General features: G+C 52.6%; 1 long non-coding RNA gene across 1 annotated transcript in view; it reads right to left on the bottom strand.

The window, feature by feature from the left end:
• Positions 1-3,781: 3,781 nt before the first annotated feature.
• Positions 3,782-18,993, bottom strand: part of LOC139240265 (uncharacterized) — a 41,634-nt gene continuing 26,422 nt past the window's right edge. The window contains exons 2-3 of the long non-coding RNA XR_011588700.1: positions 13,920-14,068; positions 3,782-3,905 (exon numbers count right to left, since the gene is read on the bottom strand). This is a non-coding gene — a long non-coding RNA (uncharacterized lncRNA). The remainder of the gene's footprint in view (positions 3,906-13,919; positions 14,069-18,993) is intronic.

Here is an 18,993-nt window from a genome sequence, read left to right as displayed (position 1 = left end):
GGGGGGAGGAGGGCGCGCGGGGGGGGGGAGAGGGCGCGCGGGGGGAGGGGGAGAGGGCGCGCGGGGGGGGAGAGGGCGCGCGGGGGGGGGAGAGGGCGCGCGGGGGGGGGAGAGGGCGCGCGGGGGGGGGGAGAGGGCGCGCGGGGGGAGAGGGCGCGCGGGGGGAGGGGGCGCGCGGGGGGAGGGGGCGCGCGGGGGGAAGGTCGCGCGGGAGAAGGGCGCGCGGGGGGAGGGGGCGCGCGGGGGGAGGGGGCGCGCGGGGGAGGGGGCGCGCGGGGGGGCGCGGGGGGAGGGGGCGGGGCGGGCGGGGAGAGCGCGGGAGGGGGAGAGCGCGGGAGGGGGAGAGGGCGGAGGGGAGAGGGCGGGAGAGGGAGAGGGCGGGAGAGGGAGAGGGCGGGAGAGGGAGAGGGCGGGAGAGGGAGAGGGCGGGAGAGGGAGAGGGCGGGAGAGGGAGAGGGCGGGAGAGGGGAGAGGGCGGGAGAGGGAGAGGGCGGGAGAGGGAGAGGGCGGAGAGGGAGAGGGGGGAGGAGAGGGCGGGAGAGGGAGAGGGAGAGGGAGGGCGGGAGAGGGAGAGGGCGGGAGAGGGAGAGGGCGGAGAGGGAGAGGGGGCGGGAGAGGGAGAGGGCGGGAGAGGGAGAGGGCGGGAGAGGGAGAGCGCGGGAGAGGGAGAGCGCGGGAGAGGGAGAGCGCGGGAGAGGGAGAGCGCGGGAGAGGGAGAGCGCGGGAGAGGGAGAGCGCGGGAGAGGGAGAGCGCGGGAGAGGGAGAGCGCGGGAGAGGGAGAGCGCGGGAGAGGGAGAGCGCGGGAGAGGGAGAGCGCGGGAGAGGGAGAGCGCGGGAGAGGGAGAGCGCGGGAGAGGGAGAGCGCGGGAGAGGGAGAGCGCGGGAGAGAGGGAGAGCGCGGGAGAGGAGAGCGCGGGAGACGGAGAGCGCGGGAGACGGAGAGCGCGGGAGACGGAAGGCCCGGGAGACGGAGAGCGCGGGAGACTTTTTCTTTGGCGGTCCCTCGTATCGAGGATAACTTGCTTCCACTCCAAAAAAGATGAGTTCCCAGGTGTTTCAGTGAAGGACGAATATTCCGGATCCCGAACTACATCCTGAAGGGTGGAAGATGCCTGTGGGTGGATTTTTTTTAACGTGGGGTGACCGTTGCACACCAGCCACCACACGGGCTTGACAGAGCGAGGTCTTGGTCCAGGGGCAAGGGTTAACCAGGACGACTGGAGACCAGCCCTGCTGCACGGACCGAGTGCGCGCACATATCGCACAGTGTGGGCTGGGCCCGTGCTGCCCCTGGGCCCTGAACTCACGCCTCCCCTGGGCCCCGATCACGTCGCTCTGCAATCTCTCGCCGCTCCTTCGCCCTGACCTCGCTGGTCCTGCTGTACCTGCCCATGCTCCAACCACCGACCTTGGTTATGCTGAACTTCCAATCCAATCACCTTCTTCCAAACCGGCTCGCACTGTACCCTGTAGCAGGAGAGCAACGGCAGTGAAGAGTGACGTCATCAAGGTGATTGGAGCGTGGGCAGATACAGCAGGAGCGGCGAGGTCAGGGCAAAGGAGCGACGAGAGATTGTAGAGGGACGTGATCGGAGCCCAGGAGAGACGTGAGTTCGGGGCCCGGAAGAGGGGAGGGCCCAGGGGCAGCATGGGCCCAGCCCATACTGCGATGGCGGGACTGACACAAGAGGAGAGATTGGATCGACTGGGCCTGTATTCACTGGAGTTTAGAAGAATCAGAGGGGATCTCATAGAAGCATATAAAATTCTGACGGGACTGAACAGGTTAGATGCAGGAAGAATGTTCCCGATGTTGGGGAAGTCCAGAACCAGGGGACATAGTCTTAGGATAAGGAGTAAGCCATTTCGGACTGAGATGAGAAGAAACTTCTTCACTCAGAGTTGTTAACCTGTGGAATTCCCTACCGCAGAGAGTTGTTGATGCCAGTTTGTTAGAGATATTCAAGAGGGAGTTAGATACGGCCCTGATGGCTAAAGAGATCAAGGATTATGGAGAGAAAGCAGGAAAGGGGTACTGAGGTGAATGATCAGCCATGATCTTATTGAATGGTGGTGCAGGCTTGAAGGGCCGAATGGCCTTCTATGATGTGTGAGCGCACTCGGCCCGTGCAGCAGAGCTGGTCTCCAGTCGTCTTGGTTAATCCTTGCCCCTGGACCAAGACCTCGCTCTGTCAAGCCCGTGTGGTGGCTGGTGTGCAACGGCCACCACACGTTAAAAAAAATCCAAGCACAGGCATCTTCCACCCTTCAGGATTTAGTTCGGACCTGGAATATTAGGTCCATCATTGAAACACCTGTGAATTTTTTGACGTGGAAGCAAGTCATCCTCGATTCAGGGACCGCCTATGATGATACCCGCCTTTTAAGGCCCCGAGCTGCCGCTGATGGTCTCTCGCAGGTTGGGGCCACCACACGTCGTGTATGTGACTCCAGACCCACAGCAATGTTGCCTAATGACTCTTAACTGCCCTCTGAGTTGGCCTAGCGAGACACTCAGTTGTACTCGAGAAGGCGGCTCACCTTGTCGAGGGCAATTAGGAATGCCTTGCCAGCGACGCCCATATCCAATGAATAAAATAAATTACTGGGGGAAAGAGTGTACAGTGCCTGGGAGAGAGTTACTCTTCGACTTCAATCCCAGGGGCAAGGGACACACCCACACAGATCTAGCAGCCACTCAATTTCGCTGAGAAAGTGCGGACTGACATACTGCTTTGCCCTCATTAAAGCATTTTCTGCACGAGCTGGAATGTACACATCTTGGCTTCGAAGTCGAAGCCCCAACCCGATTTAAGATCAGATTGTTCCAGCTGCAACATTAACACAGTCTCACTCCGTCCCATTCAAGCCAGACAATCTGAATAGACTTTCCAGATCTCAAAGAGCACTTTGCAGTTGGAGGCAGTCCAGAATTGCAGCCGTATCCCTGAACACTGCATTCAATCCACACCGGGCCGTGTTGTCAATCCACTGTACACAGACCCTGACCACGCGTATTCAATCCACTGTACACAGACCCCAGCCCGTGTATTCAATGCATTGTGACGAGGTCCAACACCGCCTCCAGTGCGCCAGCGCAGCCTTTGGTCGCCTGAGGAAGAGAGTGTTACAAGACCAGGCCCTCAAATCTGGCACCAAACTCATGGTCTACAGGGCTGTAGTGATACCCGCCCTCCTGTATGGCTCAGAGACATGGACCATGTACAGTAGTCACCTCAAGTCGCTGGAGAAATACCACCAACGATGTCTCCACAAGATCCTACAAATCCCCTGGGAGGACAGACACACCAACGTTAACGTCCTCGACCAGGCCAACATCCCCAGCATTGAAGCACTGACCACATTCGATTAGCTCCACTGGGCGGGCCACATTGTCCGCATGCCCCCGACACGAGACTCCAAAAGCAAGCGCTCTACTTGGAACTCCTTCACGGCAAGCGAGCCCCAAGTGGGCAGAGGAAACGTTACAAGGACCACCCTCAAAGCCTCCCTGATAAAGTGCAACATCCCCACTGACACCTGGGAGTCCCTGGCCAAAGACCAGACCGCCCTAAGTGGAGGAAGTGCATCCGGGAGGGCGCTGAGCACCTCGAGTCTCATCGCTGAGAGCGTGCAGAAACCAAGCGCAGGCAGCGGAAGGAGCGTGCGGCAAACCAGACTCCCCACCCACCCCTTCCCTCAACCACTGTCTGTCCCACCTGTGACAGAGACTGTGGTTCCCGTATTGGACTGTTCAGCCACCTGAGAACTCACTTTTCGAGTGGAAGCAAGTCTTCCTCGATTCCGAGGGATTGCCCTTGATGATGATTGAGTCCTGGTGTCCATGTTAGCCGACGTTATATCGGTTCTCTCACCTCCTGACTTCTCAAAGCTTTTCCACCATCTACAAGGCACAAGTCAGGAGTGTGATGGAACATTCCACTTGCCTTGCCAGCGATGCCCACGTCCCCAGAATGAATAAAACATCAACTTGCATTTATATAGCGCCATTAACGTAGTAAAATGTCCCACGGCGCTAAACAGGAGCGTTATTAAACAAAATTTGACACCCAGCCACACAAGGAGATATTGGGGACCGGTGACCAAAAGCTTAGTCAAAGAGGTCGGTTTTAAGGAGCGTCTTAAAGGAGGAGAGAGAGGCGGAGAGGTTTAGGGAGGGAGTTCCAGAGCTTGGGGCCCAAGCAGCTGAAGGCACGGTCACCGATGGTGGAGCGATGAGAATCACCATCACCTGCAAGTGCCCCTCCGAGTCACACACCATCCCGACTTGGGAATACATCGGCCGTTCCTTCATCGTGGCTGGGTCACAATCCTGGAACTCCCTCCCTGACAGCACTGTGGGAGCACCTTCACCACACGGACTGCAGCGGTTCAAGGCGGCGGCTCAACACCACCTTCTCGCGGGGCGATTAGGGATGGGCAATAAATGCCGGCCTTGCCAGCGATGCCCACATCCCGTGAATGAGTTTTAAACAAAGCTGAAAAGCTTGGCGCAAAAGGAAAATGAGTGTCTAAATTGGGTAGAGGGCAAAGGGATCTGGTGGGACAGTTACACAAGTTACTAAAAGCAGTGACGCAGGTCAGCGAGGTCATTAAAAAAGGCAACCAAAGAGCTGGGGTTCATTTCCAGAGGGATAGAATTGAAAAGCAGAGAAGTTATATTACACTTGTTCAGGACCGTGGTTAGACCACGCTCGCCGGTGCTGACTCAATGGGCCGAATGGCCTCCTTCTGTGCTAAACCTGTACTATTTTATGATTGGAGTTTAACAACTGCCCTCTTCATCAACTCTGCACCCGACTCCCCCATCCACCCATCACCCACAGAGGAACATAAGAACATAAGAAATAGGTGCAGGAGTAGGCCATTCGGCCCTTCGAGCCTGCACCGCCATTTAATACGATCATGGCTGATCTGATCATGGACTCAGCTCCACTTCCCTGCCCGCTCCCCTTATCTCCTTATCGTTTAAGAAACTGTCTATTTCTGTCTTAAATTTATTCAATGTCCCAGCATCCACAGCTCTCTGAGGCAGCGAATTCCACAGATTATCAGCCCTCAGAGAAGAAATTTCTCCTCATCTCAGTTTTAAATGGGCGGCCCCTTATTCTAAGATCATGCCCCCTAATTCTAGTCTCCCCCATCAGTGGAAACATCCTCTCTGCATCCACCTTGTCAAGGCCCCTCATGATCTTGTACGTTTTGATAAGATCACCTCTCATTCTTCTGAATTCCAATGAGTAGAGGCCCAACCTACTCAACCTTTCCTCATAAGTCAACCCCCTCATCTCCGGAGTCAACCCAGTGAACTGCCTCCAAAGTTTATCCTTTCGTAAATTGGAAACCAAACTGCACGCAGTATTTCACGTGTGGCCTCACCGATACCCTGTACAGCTGTGGCAAGACTCCCCTGCATTTATACTCCATCCCCTTTGCAATAAAGGCCAAGATTCCATTGGACATCCTGATCACTTGCTGTACCTGCAAACTATCCTTTTGTGTTGAGGAAGGGTCAACTCAATAGGAAATTGGGAGTGCGTTAGTGATTGGGTTCAGCTCCAACCTGTGTCAAATGATAAAACTCTGCACTGTCCCCACTACTTGAAACATCCACATTTAAAATGGGCGACCTCTTATAGTGGCTTAAAAGAAATAAACACCATCATAGAAAGGATACAATGTAGGAGGCCATTGGGCCCATGGAGCCCGTGCTGTGCCAGCTCTGTGACAGAGCGATCCAGTCAGTCTCAGTCCAACTCCCCCCTGCTCTTTCCCCACAGTCCGGCACATTTCTCCCCGCCCAGTATTTACCCAATTCCCCCGTTTGAAAGTCCCGATTGAATCTGCTCCCACCGCCCTTTCAGGCAGCGCGTTCCCGATCACAACAACTCGCTGCGTCAAAAACACATTCTCCCCATCTCCCCCTCTGGTACTTTTGCCATTTAGCTTTTTGCATCAATGTCGATGTTGCCAGGTATATGTGTGTGTGCTTGGTTTAGTTCGGGCAGAAACAGCAGTGCTTACTCCCTCGATAAGGCAAAGTGCCTTCACATTAAGAGGCCATTCCACCAATAATATTGCAGAATTGCCACCAGCAAAATGCTCAGCTCTTGAATAACTCTTGGTACAGATTTCACAGCCACTATGGCATTAACACCCGCTGTTCTATACGTGTTGCAGCTGCATTTCTGATCATGTCTGCCTGCTTGCATTTGTGGATTAAAATCGAAGAAATGGGCCAAGTTTTCTCGTCTACCACCTGACCCCACTGCTGCGGGAATCTACAGCGTGCTATATGTTGTGTTTCAAGGCAAGGTGTCATCATCCCTCAGCCAAATTTCCGTCAGGGTCATGATGTCGATGCAATCATCAATGATGAGCTCATGGATGGCAAGGGCATTCAACACAGCGGCCCCAACCTGCAAGGGCCATCAGCAGGTCAGGGCCGACAAAGGAGCATACCAGTTCAAGGTACAGCGTGTGCTGCAGAGCAACGGCTGTGAGGAGGGTGACTGGATGGACGTCATCAAGGTCGAGGTTGCTGATTGGAGCGTGGGCAGGTACAGCAGGAGCGGCAAGGTCGGGGCGAAGGAGCGGCAAGAGATTGTGGTGCAACGTGATCAGAGCGCCCAAGAGAGGCGTGAGTTTGGGGTCCAGAAGAGGCGAGGGCCCAGGGACAACAAGGCCCAGCCCACACTGTGCGATATGTGAGCGCACTCGGTCCATGCAGCAGAGCTGGTCTCCAGTCGTCCTGGTTAACCCTTGCCCCTGGACCAAGACCTCGCTCTGTCAAGCCCGTGCGGTGGCTGGTGTGCAACGGCCACCCCACGTTAAAAAAAATCCACCCACAGGCATCTTCCACCCTTCAGGATGTAGTTCGGGGACCCGGAATATTAAGTCCTTCATCGAAACACCTGCGAACTCATCCCTTTTTGGCGTGGAAGCAAGTCATCCTCGACACGCGGGACGATGATGATATGTTGTGTACAACAAGTCGCATTCATATAGCGTCTTCAACATCGGACAAACGCCCCAAGGCGCTTCACAGGAGCGCAGTCAAAATGTGACATCGAACCGTGTAAGGAGATATTAGAGGCTGAATTTTCGCCACCATTTTGCACTGTTTTTTTGGCCTATGCTGCTTTTTATGGAGCAGACTAAAATCGGAGAGCTGCGCCAAAGTTTCTGCACCGTTCTAAAGCCGGCACGTCCGATTTTTTAAGTTCCCGATTTTTTGACGTCACTGGGGGCGGAACCTGCGCCACTTCTGGCCATTTAAGCGAGTTTGGCCAAGGCGGATTTTTTTCTAAATCGGCGCACTGCACCCTTCCGAAAACCCCTCCCTACACTTAAGGAAAGCCGCACAGAGGAGAGAAAATCGGCAGAGAGAAGACGCCATTGTTTCAGCAGAGCTGAAGACATGGCCGGGGGGTGGAGGGGGGTCTTTCGGCCCGGGAGAGGTGCGGAGCTGTGTGGGGGGGCCTTTCGGCCCGGGATAAAAGTGGGCCGGTGCGGGGGGGGGGGGGGCCTTTCAGCCTGGGATTGCAGGGTATCGGCACCGTCGGGGTGAAAAAAATCCATAAATGCTCAAAAAGGAATAAAGGAATATATCGAGATTTCAGTCTGTTGTCTCAAGGCTCACTTAGTGGTCTATTTTACGAAGGGGAAATGTTTTATTTGTGCCTCAGCCCTCCAGAGCATCCCTCGTTACCGTGGCAACCTGTTTTTCGGCGCAGGCCTTAGGCTCCACCCACAGAGCTTAACGACGCTCCAAAATCAAAGGTTATGTCGGCGAAACTTGGACCTTTTTTTTCCGGCGCAGTTGGACTACTAAAAAAAAAAAAATCGGGCGTACCTCTACAACCGCGCCGAAAAAAATCCATGTGGAAATTTGGGCCTTAGGACAGAAGCTTGGTTAAAAAGGTTGGTTTCAAGCGACATCTTAAAGGAGAAGGAGGCGGAGAGGTTTGGGGAGGGAGTTCCAGAGCTTGGGGCCCAGGCAGCCGAAGGCACGGCCACCGATGGAGGAACGATGGAAATCGGGGGATGCTCAAGAGGCCAGAATTGGAGGAGATAAGAACATAAGAAATAGGAGCAGGAGTCGGCCATTCGGCCCCTCGAGCCTGCTCCGCCATTCAATAAGATCACGGCTGATCTGATCATGGACTCAGCTCCACTTCCCTGAAGGCTCCCCATAACCCTTTATTCCCTTATCGCTCAAAAATCTGTCTAACTCCGCCTTAAATATATTTAATGACCCAACCTCCACAGCTCTCTGAGGCAGAGAGTTCCATAGACCCTCAACCCTCAGAGAAGAAATTCCTCCCCATCTCAGTTTTAAATGGGCGGCCCCATATTCTGAGACTATGTCCCCTAGTTTTAGTTTCCCCTATGAGTGGAAATATCCTCTCTGCATCCACCTTGTCGAGCCCCCTCATAATCTTATACGTTTCGACAAGATCACCTCTCATTCTTCTGAACTCCAGTATGTATAGCCCAACCTCCTCAATCGTTCCTCATAAGTCAACCCCCTCATCTCCGGAATTAACCGAGTGAACCTTCTCTGAACAGCCTCCAATGCAAGTATATCCTTCCTTGCTCGAGCTGGGAGCTACAGTGTCACGCTCCAGCTCTTTTTATAGCCCCGCCCTGCGGAGATGTTCTCTCGCAGGTCGGGGTGGCCCATGATGCCCCAGGGTCCAGCGCGAACTGACACAAATGTGCGACGGCTTTGAGGCGGGCGACTGGGCGACGTCTTCAGGACCCAGGTCGCCGTTTGGAGCGTGGGCAGGAGCATCGGCGGGACCCTTGTAAAGCAGAGGAGCTGGGAGGTCGTGGCGGACGTGCGCTGAGCGATCGGGGCGGTGCAGTGTTGGCGGATCGTGGCTGAGATTTAGTGGCCGATCGCGACGGAGGCTCAGCGAACGTTTGGTGCGGAGGGAGATTGTGGCGGAGGTGCGGCGAGTGCTTTTGTGGCAGAGGAGCGGTGAGGGATCGTGGCGGAGGAGCGGTGAAGATTGTGGCGGAGGAGCGGCGCGAGATCATGGCAGAGGTGCAGTGAATGAGGGTATGGGGCCCAGGAGAGGCGAGGGCCCAGGAACAACACGGGCCCAGCCCACACTGTGCGATATGTGAGCGCACTGGGTCCGTGCAGCAGAGCAGGTCTCCAGTCGGACTGGTTAACCCTTGCCATTGGACCAAGACCTCGCTCTGTCAAGCCCGTGTGGTAGCTGGTGTGCAACGGTCACCCCACGTTAAAAAAATCCACCCACAGGCATCTTCCACCCTCTCAATTGGAGTTCAGGACTGGAACATCGGGTCCTTCATTGAAACATCTGTGAATTCGTGTGGAAGCAAATCATCCTCGTTCGATGGACTGCCTATGATGATGACGGACGATGATCCTTCCTTAAATAAGGAGACCAAAACTGCACGCAGTATTCCAGGTGTGGCCTCAACAATACCCTGTATAACTGTAGCAGGACTTCCCTGCTTTTATACTCTATCCCCCTTTGCAATAAAGGCCAACATTCCATTTGCCTTCCTGATCATTTGCTGTACCTGCATAATAACTTTTTGTGTTTCATGCACAAGGACCCCCAGGTACCTCTATACTGCCTCACTTTGCAATTTTTCTCCATGTAAATTATAATTTGCTTTTCTATTTTGTCTGCCAAAGTGGATAACCTCATATTTTCCCACATTATACTCCATCTGCCAAATTGTTGCCCACTCACTTAACCTGTCTATATCCCTTTGCAGGTTTTTTTGTGTCCTCCTCACAATTTGTTTTCCCACCCATTTTGTATCATAAGCAAACTGGTTCCATTACACTTGGTTTCTTCATCCAAGTCATTAATATAGATTGTAAATAATTGAGGCCCCAGCACCGGTCCCTGCAGCACCCCTCTAGTTATTGTTGCCAACCGGAAAATGGCCCAATTATCCCGACTCTCTGTTTTGTTAGCTAGCCAATCCTCTATCCATGCTAATATATTATCCCAACCTTGTGAACTTTTATTTTGTGCAGTAACCTTTTATGTGGCACCTTATCGAATGCCTTCTGAAAATCCAAATATACTACATCCACTGGTTCCCCTTTATCTACCCTGCTAGTTACATCCTCAAAAAACTCGAATAGATTTGTCAAACACAATTTCCTTTTCATAAAACCATGTTGACGCTGCCCAATCAAATTATGATTTTCTAAGTGTACTTCCTTAATAACGGATTCCAGCATTTTCCCGTTGACTGATGTCAGGCTAACTGTTCCAGGTAGTTCCCTGTTTTCTCTCTCCCTCCTTTCTTGAAAAGCAGTGTTACATTTGTTACCTTCCAATCCGCTGGGACCGTTCTCGAATCTAGGGAATTTTGAAAGATCAAATCCAATGCATCCACTATCTCTGCAGCCACCTCTTTTACAACCTTAGGATGTAGGCCATCATGTCCAGGGGATTTGTTGGCTTTTAGGCCCATTAGTTTCCCTAGTGCTTTTTCTCTACTTTACATTAAGTTCCTCACCCTCATTAGACCCTTGGTTCCCCACCATTTTAGGTTTGCTTTTTGACTTCTACTGTGAAATATAGAAAATAGGTGCAGGAGCAGGCCATTCGGCCCTTCGAGCCTGCACCGCCATTCAATATGATCATGCAACTTCAGTACCCCACTCCCGCCTTCTCTCCATGTCCCCTGATCCCTTTAGCCATAAGGGCCACATCTAACTCCCTTTTGAATATGTCCAACGAACTGGACTCAACAACTTTCTGTGGCAGAGAATTCCACAGGTTCACAACTCTGGGTGAAAAAGTTTCTCCACATCTCGGTCCCAAATGGCTTACCCCTTATCTTTAGACTGTGACCCCTGGTTCTGGACTTCCCCAACATCAGGAACAATCTTCCTGCATCTAACCTGTCCAGTCCCATCAGAATTTTATAAATTTCTATGAGATCCCCTCTCATTCTTCTAAATTCCAGCCAAGCCGATCCAGTCTTTCTTCATATGTCAGTCCAGCCATCCCAGGAATCAGTCTGGTGAGCCTTCACTATACTCCCCCAATAGGAAGAATATCCTTCCTCAGATTAGGAGACCAAAACTGCACACAATACTCAAGGTGTGGTCTCACCAAGGCCGTGTACAACTGCAGTAAGACCTCCCTGCTCCCATACTCAAATCCTCTCGCTATGAAGGTCAACATGCCATTTGCTTTCTTTATTACCTGCTGTACCTGCATGCCTACCTTCAATGACTGATGTACCATGACACCTAGGTCTCGTTGCACCTCCCCTTTTACTAATCTGTCACCATTCAAATAATAATCTGCCTTCCTGTTTTTGTCACCAAAGTGGATAACCTCACATTTATCCACATTATACTGCATCTGCCATGCATTTGCCCACTCACCTAACCTGTCCAAGTCACCCTGCAGTCTCTTAGCGTCCTCCTCACAGCTCGCACTGCCAGCCAGCTTAGAGTCATCTGCAAACTTGGAGACAGATACAAACTACTTGTTTAACGTTTCTGCCATTTCCTTATTCCCCATAATTTCTTCTGCCTCAGCCTCTAAGGGACCAATGTTTACTGTTGGTGCTCTCTTCCTTTTTACATACTTGTAGAAGCTCTTACAATCTGTTTTATTGCACAGTTTTCCCTCAGTCTATTTTTTCCCCTTTTGTATCAATTTTTTGGTCATCTTTTCCTGGTTGCTGAAACTCTCCCAATCCTCAGGGTTACTACAATTCATCGCAACATTATAAGCTTCTTCTTTCAATCTAATGTCATCCTCAACTTCTTTAGTTAGCCACAGATGGATCACTTTTCCTGTGGAGTTTTTGTTTCTCAATGGAATGTATTTTTGTTGAGAATTATGAAATATTTCTTTAAATGCTAGCCACTGCTTATCGACTGCCGTACCTTTTAATCTATTTTGCCAATCTACCTTAGCCAACTCGCCCTATGTAATTGGCTGTTATTTAAGTTTCATCATCATAAGCAGTCCCTCGGAATCGAGGAAGACTTGCTTCCACTCTTAACACGAGTCCTTAGGTGGCTGAACAGTCCAATACTAGAACCACAGTCTCTGTCACAGGTGGGACAGACAGTGGTTGAGGGAAGGGGTGGGTGGGTCTGGTTTACCGCACGCTCCTTCCGCTGCCTGCGCTTGGTTTCTGCACGCTCTCGGTGACGAGACTCAAGGTGCTCAGCGCCCTCCCGGATGCACTTCCTCCACTTAGGGCGATCTGGTCTTTGGCCGGGGACTCCCAGGTGTCGGTGGGGATGTTGCACTTTATCAGGGAGGCTTTGATTTAAGACTCTAGTTTCAGACTTAGGCAAGTCACTCTCAAACGTAATGTGAAATTCTATCGTATTATGATCACTCTTCCCCAAAGGATCCTTTACTCATTACGCAATACAAGATCTAAAATAGCCTCTTCCCTGGTTTGTTCCATAACGTATTATTCTAGGAAACTGTCCCGAACATCAAGCCTGCCCCAACTCCATGATGGCTGGAGCATCATGACTAAACACATCCCCCCCTGCCCCTCAGTAGCCACCCACGGAGCAGATGTAAGCAAATGATTAATAACCAGCATCACACAACAAGCGGGAACCCAAACACATGTCCGCCGCCACTACACGTACAAGAACAACTTCGTCGAAACTTCGGCACGGTGCATGAACATGTTGAGGCTGTTTACGTGTTAAGTGAAGGAAGAGCCCGGGCAAATAATACTGATACTGGTCTGTATCACACTGCACGTTACCATCTCACCCTCCCAGAACACCAAGTCGAGCGTGGCCCCGTTACAGTTCGAACCAGGTCGGCAGGACCTCAGCTTCACATGGCAGCCAATGAGCGGCACCGCTGACAATGCAGCACTTCTTAGTTGTGCGTGCGATCCTGGGGCAGGCTCTCAAGTCTCAGTGTGGGGTGGGGGCTCCATCCGACCCCTTTTGGCCCAGAGTGCTACCAGAAGCGCCAGGCTGACACGTTGGGTTATCACCACCCTTTCAGGTCCAACACGTGGTCAGCACGCAAGGGAGGAACAAGGCAGAGGGTTTGTTTTCTCTGCTGACATAAACTCATTGAAGGCCCTTGACAATGTTGAGCTGGGCTAGGCCGGGTCAAGCTGGACTGGGTTGGGCTGGACTGGGTTGAGCTGGGTCGGGTTGAGCTGGGCTGGGGTCAGGTTGAGCTGGGCTGGGCTGGGTCGGGTCGGATTGGGCTGGGCTGGGTTGAGCTGGGCTGGGTCAGGTCAAGTCGGGCTGGGTTGGGCTGGGCTGGGTCGGGTTGAGATGAGCTGGGTTGGGCTAGGACGAGCTGCGCTGGGCTGGGCTGTGTCGAGTTGAGCTGGACTGGGCTGGGTTGAGCTGGACTGGGCTGGGCTGGGTTGAGCTGGACTGGGCTGGGTTGAGCTGGACTGGGCTGGGTTGAGCTGGACTGGGCTGGGTTGAGCTGGACTGGGCTGGGTTGAGCTGGACTGGGCTGGGTTGAGTTGAGGGGCAGGAAAAGACCAGCAGGTCCATCAAGCCTGCCCTACTCCATGATGGCTGGAGCACCATGACTAAACACATCTAGAGATGTTAAAGTATGTGGAAACAAATTAGACCTGCCACAAGATGCGGATGCGGATGTCGGACAAGCGCAGGACTGGACATGGCTGGCATGATCTCCAAAACTGTTTGGCCTTAATGGTTACTTGTACAGGAATTCTGCCAGAGGTTACGCGAATGTATTGCACAAGGCCTTCAGAAGAGAAAAAGCTCGGAAAACCAAGATGTGCCATTGTCAGATGTCGCAAAATGATTGCCACCCACCTGCACTCCCTCAACAGCGCCACCTTTGGTCGAGCCGTGAAGCAGCCCGCCTTCCCCTGCAGCAAGTGGCAACTCTCTTACCTGGCGGAGTCTCCGGAACCATTCAGAGCGACAAAGACTGAAGGTGTGCAGGTCATGCGACGAATGACGCCATCCTGGATGAGAAACCAATTGACAGAAAGCGAGCGCGAGAGGGAAATGACACAACTAGGCTTCAGAGACTACATTCTCTGCAAAACAAAAGGAAATAAGATTTGTTAAAACAAAACTCAGTATCCATTTGGTTTTCCGTCTGTACATTACTGAGGGAGCGCCGCACTGTCAGAGGAGCAGTACTGAGGGAATGCCGCACTGTCGGAGGGGCAGTACTGAGGGAGCGCCGCACTGTCCGAGGAGCAGTACTGAGGGAGCGCCGCACTGTCGGAGGAGCAGTACTGAGGGAGCGCCGCACTGTCGGAGGAGCAGTACTGAGGGAGCGCCGCACTGTCAGAGGGGCGGTACTGAGGGAGCGCCGCACTGTCAGAGGGGCGGTACTGAGGGAGCGCCGCACTGTCGGAGGGGCGGTACTGAGGGAGCGCCGCACTGTCGGAGGGGCGGTACTGAGGGAGCGCCGCACTGTCGGAGGGGCTGTACTGAGGGAGCGCCGCACTGTCGGAGGGGCAGTACTGAGGGAGCACCGCACTGTCGGAGGGGCAGTACTGAGAGAACGCCGCACTGTCGGAGGGGCTGTACTGAGGGAGCGCCGCACTGTCGGAGGGGCAGTACTGAGGGAGCACCGCACTGTCGGAGGGGCAGTACTGAGAGAACGCCGCACTGTCGGAGGGGCCATCTTTCGGATGAGACATTAAACGGTGCCCTCTCGGGTGGATGTAAAAGATCTCGGGGCCACTATTGGAAGAAGAGCAGGGGGAGTTCTCCCCGGTGTCCTGGGCCCAATATTTATCCCTCAATCAACATCACTAAAACAGATGATCTGGGTCATTATCACATTGCTGTGTGTGAGAGCTTGCTGTGCGCAAATTGGTGGCCGCGTTTCTGCAAGTCTTTCTATCCTTTCCTTACCACGTTACTACTAATTTTGTAATAAATAGGACACAAATGCTGAACCCTGCCCTCCCAAACTTTCATCATCATCATCCTCGGCAGTCCCTTGGAACCGAGGAAGACTTGCTTCCACTCTTGAAATGAGTCCTTAGGTGACTGAACAGTCCAATACGAGAGCCACAGTCCCTGTCACAGGTGGGACAGACAGTGGTTGAGGGAAGGGGAGGGTGGGACTGGTTTGCCGCACGCTCCTTCCGCTGCCTGCACTTGGTTTCTGCACGCTCTCGGCGACGAGACTCGAGGTGCTCAGCGCCCTCCCAGATGCACTTCCTCCACTTAAGGCGGACTGGTCTTTGGCCAGGGACTCCCAGGTGTCGGTGGGGATGTCGCACTTGATCAGGGAGGCTTTGAGTGTGTCCCTGTAATGTTTCCTCTGCCCACCTTTGGCTCGTTTGCCGTGAAGGAGTTCCGAGTAAACCGTTTACTTTGGGAGTCTCGTGTCTGGAATGCAGACTTGAATGCAATCTTGACTCTGGATCAGTTCCTATGGAGTGGAGGGTAGCCAATGTAACCCCACTTTTTAAAAAAAGAGGGAGAGAGAAAGAGACCGGAATTATAGACCGGTCAGCCTGACCTCAGTAGTGTGTAAAATGATGGAATCAATTATTAAGGATGTCATAGCAGCGCATTTGGAAAGAGGTGACATGATAGGTCCAAGTCAGCATGGATTTGTGAAAGGGAAATCATGCTTGACAAATCTTCTGGAATTTTTTGAGGATGTTTCCAGTAGAGTGGACAAGGGAGAACCAGTTGATGTGGTATATTTGGACTTTCAGAAGGCTTTCGACAAGGTTCCACACAAGAGATTAATGTGCAAAGTTAAAGCACATGGGATTGGGGTAGTGTGCTGACATGGATTGAGAAATGGTTGTCAGACAGGAAGCAAAGAGTCGGAGTAAATGGGTACTTTTCAGAATGGCAGGCAGTGACTAGTGGGGTACCGCAAAGTTCTGTGCTGGGGCCCCAGCTGTTTACATTGTACATTAATGATTTAGACGAGGGGATTAAATGTAGTATCTCCAAATTTGCGAATGACACTAAGTTAGGTGGCAGTGTGAGCTGCGAGGAGGATGCTATGAGGCTGCAGAGTGACTTGGATAGGTTAGGTGAGTGGGCAAATGCATGGCAGATGAAGTATAATGTGGATAAATGTGAGGTTATCCACTTCGGTGGTAAAAACAGAGAGACAGACTATTATCTGAATGGTGACAGATTAGGAAAAGGGGAGGTGCAACAAGACCTGGGTGTCATGGTACATCAGTCATTGAAGGTTGGCATGCAGGTACAGCAGGCGGTTAAGAAAGCAAATGGCATGTTGGCCTTCATAGCGAGGGGATTTGAGTACAGGGGCAGGGAGGTGTTGCTACAGTTGTACAGGGCCTTGGTGAGGCCACACCTGGAGTATTGTGTACAGTTTTGGTCTCCTAACCTGAGGAAGGACATTCTTGCTATTGAGGGAGTGCAGCGAAGGTTCACCAGACTGATTCCCGGGATGGCGGGACTGACCTATCAAGAAAGACTGGATCAACTGGGCTTGTATTCACTGGAGTTCAGAAGAATGAGAGGGGACCTTATAGAAACGTTTAAAATTCTGATGGGTTTAGACAGGTTAGATGCAGAAAGAATGTTCACAATGTTGGGGAAGTCCAGAACCAAGGGTCACAGTCTAAGGATAAGGGGTAAGCCATTTAGGACCGAGATGAGGAGAAACTTCTTCACCCAGAGAGTGATGAACCTGTGGAATTCTCTGCCACAGAAAGTTGTTGAGGCCAATTCACTAAATATATTCAAAAAGGAGTTAGATGTAGTCCTTACTACTAGGTGGATCAAGGGGTATGGCAAGAAAGCAGGAATGGGGTACTGAAGTTGCATGTTCAGCCATGAACTCATTGAATGGCGGTGCAGGCTAGAAGGGCCGAATGGCCTACTCCTGCGCCTATTTTCTATGTTTCTATGCGAACAATGTGGCCTGCCCAGCGGAGCTGATCGAGTGTGGTCAGTGTTTCAATGCTGTGGATGTTGGCCTGATCGAGGACACTAATGTTGGTGCGTCTGTCCTCCCAGGGGATTTGTAGGATCTTGCGGAGGCATTGTTGGTGGTATTTCTCCAGCGACTTGAGGTGTCTCCTGTACATGGTCCATGTCTCTGAGCCATACATGAGGGCAGGTATTACTGCAGCCCTGTAGACCATGAGCTTTGGTGGCAGTTTTGAGGGCCTGGTCTTCAAACACTCATTTACTCAGGCAGCCGAAGGCTACACTGGAGGCAGTGTTGAATCTCGTCGTCAATGTCTGCTCTTGTTGATAAGAGGCTCTCGAGGTATGGGAAATGGTCCACTTTGTCCAGGGCCGTGCCATAGATCTTGATGACTGGGGGGCAGTGCTGTGCGGCAAGGACCGGCTGGTGGAGGACCTCTGTCTTGCGGATGTTTAGCATAAGTCCCATGCTTTCGTACACCTCAGTAAATACGTCGACTATGTCCTGGAGTTCAGCCTCTGAATGTGCGCAGACGCAGGCGTCGCTCGTGTACTGTAGCTCGATCACAGACGTTGGGGTGGTCTGGGACCTGGCCTGGAGACGGCGAAGTTCTGTAGTTTCGTTCCACTGGTTCTGTAGTTTAGTTCCACTCCAGCGGGGAGCTTGTTGACTGTGAGGTGGAGCGTGGCAGCGAGGAAGATTGAGAAGAGGGTTGGAGCGATGACGCAGCCCTGTTTGACCCCGGTCCGGACGTGGATTGGGTCTGTAATGGATCCGTTGGTAAGGATCACGGCCTGCATGTCGTCGTGGAGCAGGCGGAGGATGGTGACGAACTTTTTTGGAGCATCCGAAACGGAGGAGGACGCTCCATAGACCCTCGCGGTTGACAGTGTCAAAGGTCTTTATAAGGTCGAAGAAGGCCATGTATAAGGGCTGGCGCTGCTCCCTGCATTTTTCCTGCAGCTGTCGCGCTGCAGAGATCATGTCCGTTGTACCCCGTAGGGGACGAAATCCGCACTGTGACTCCGGAAGGTGCTCCTCGGCCACAGGGAGAAGACGCTTGAGGAGAACTCTGGCGACGACTTTCCCAGTGGCTGATAACAGGGAGATTCCTCTGTAGTTACCGCAGTCGGACTTGTCCCCTTTTTTTTTAAAAAGAGGGTCACGATCACTGCATCTCAGAGATCTCCCGGCATGCTCTCCTCCCTCCAGATGAGAGAGATGAGGTCGTGTATTCGCGCCAGCAGCGCCTCTCCGCCATATTTCAGCGCCTCAGCAGGGATTCCATCCGCTCCCATAGCCTTGTTGTTCTTAAGCTGTCTTATGGCTTTTTCTACCTGGTGCAGTGTAGGGGTTTTACTGAGGTGGTGGCGGGTCACATGCTGCGGGATGGAGTCGAGAACACTCGAGTCAAAGGCAGAGCCTCGATTGAGGAGATCTTCAAAGTGCTCCTTCTAGCGGGCCCTGACTGCCTCGGTGTCCTTGATGAGTGTTTCCCCAATCAATGAAAGACTTGCATTTATATAACGCCTTTCACGACCACCGAACGTCCCAAAGCACTTTACAGCCAGTGAAGTACTTTTGGAGTGTAGTCACGATTGTAATGTGGGAAACATGGCACACAATTTGCGCACAGCAAGCTCCCACAAACATCAATGTGATAATGACCCAGATCATCTGTTTTAGTGATGTTGATTGGGAGATAAATATTGGCCCCAGGACACCGGGGAGAACTCCCCCTGCTCTTCTTCCAATAGTGGCCGTGGGATCTTTTATGTCCACCTGAGGGGGCAGACGGGGCCTCGGTTTAACGTCTCATCCGATCAGCCCATTCTTCAAGGGAATTTTTGATTTCAATTTAAGCTGCCCAGTGACGTCAGTCCTTTAGGTCACGTGGATATCGTGCACCAATGGCAGAGGACATATGATACGCACCAATCACAGCGCTCGGAAGGGGCACTGTTCAACGAAAAACAGCAGTGATTCAACAGTCAGGGGATTACTGTCGAAGGGACAATACAAGAATATTTATTTTGCCTCAAGCCTTCGACCAGTGCTCACTCTCTCACCTGA

Source organism: Pristiophorus japonicus, chromosome 30 (genome assembly GCF_044704955.1).
Source record: "Pristiophorus japonicus isolate sPriJap1 chromosome 30, sPriJap1.hap1, whole genome shotgun sequence".
NCBI lineage: Eukaryota > Metazoa > Chordata > Chondrichthyes > Pristiophoridae > Pristiophorus > Pristiophorus japonicus.
This window is presented reverse-complemented; position numbering and strand designations above follow the sequence as displayed.